This window comes from Pogoniulus pusillus, chromosome 16 (genome assembly GCF_015220805.1).
Source record: "Pogoniulus pusillus isolate bPogPus1 chromosome 16, bPogPus1.pri, whole genome shotgun sequence".
NCBI classification, from domain to species: domain Eukaryota; kingdom Metazoa; phylum Chordata; class Aves; order Piciformes; family Lybiidae; genus Pogoniulus; species Pogoniulus pusillus.
This window is the reverse complement of record NC_087279.1, coordinates 6,776,426-6,777,769: the sequence shown is the minus strand read 5'-3', so window position 1 is coordinate 6,777,769 and position 1,344 is coordinate 6,776,426.

Sequence of the window (1,344 nt, the reverse complement as noted above, 5' to 3'; positions counted from 1 at the left end):
ACAGAAAACTCCGTGTCACCAGTGAGGAAGAGCTGCTGCTGTAAAGGTTGGAGTCATAGCTTTGTGCAGAAATTTCACATCCTTGCTTCTCATTTTCCACTTGAGGCCACTCTGCATGGGCCTCCAGATGGTCACTCTTACTGACTGCCTTGCACTGAGCCTCTGTGGTGCATCTTCTCCAAAACTTTCTGACCCCTCTGCATCCTCACAGCAACCTATGAGTTGCCTGGCTTGGCTGCAGCTCCACTGTTGGTGTGTGGGACAGGCAACAGAGACAGGCTGGTAGCTTGGGACAGGCAGCAGAGCTGGGCTGCTGGTGAGGGGCAGGCAGCAGAACTGGTGCGAGCTCTGCACACAGCCAGAGGCAAACACTGCACCAAGGGTGCTGGAGCACATCTGGGTACCAAAGCTGGCTGGGTCTGGCAGGGTGCCAAAAGGAAAAAAAATCTGCAGGCCAAACGTTTCACAGCACAAATATGTCCTAATAAACTTTGGCTAGTATTGATTTAGTGAATGGAGAAGTTAACTGCAATGAGAGTTGAGAAACATCTGTTCTCCCTTTCGCTGCAGTGCATTGCAGGGGTGCAGCCTGCCATAAGGTATAGAATCAAGTTTGTTAGGAACAACAAAAAGCCTCTTTGCTGCCATTTCCATACAGCTGAAGTTCAAGCACCGTTTAGATCTCTGCTGAGTACAGGCAGGACGGAACAGGGAATTTGTAGGCTTCCAGCAAGATACAATAATTTGAATTTCAAAACCTCAATTTCAGAACTGAAGGTCTTGGATTCATAACAGTCAGGGTACACAATAAAACAACTGCTGCAGTTTGCTGTAACAGCTCATTTCCATCGTGGCAGGAATGTGATAATATCCATTAGACAGCTGACAACAGGAGAATGAATGTGGCTTCCACTTGAACTATACTCAAGCTGTGTGTGTGCGTGCACATAAGCAGCAGGGTGAGAGTTGGAGCAGTTACTTCACTGTTCAAAATGGACCAAAAAAAAACCCACAACCTTGTTTGCTCACAGAGTGAGCAGGTCAGCAACAGGTAAAGAAGGTGGGTTTCCAAAAAGCTGCATCACCCCTTTGCTTGGAGTGCTCCCACAGGGCAGCTGCAGAAGTCAGCTGTGCCACGCTGCTCCAGGAGGGCTGCATCTCACACTCCGACGTGGTGCTTCGTGAGGCCAAGTATGCCTTAGTAAGGCAGCACATCCCTCTGTGTGCTCCCTCCTCTCTGACACGCTGGTGGATTTGGAGGTGGGCCTCTGCTGCACTCAGTCCCACACAGTCTCTAAATGTGGAGCAGAGGAATTACACAAAAAAGCCTTTCCTGATACAGGC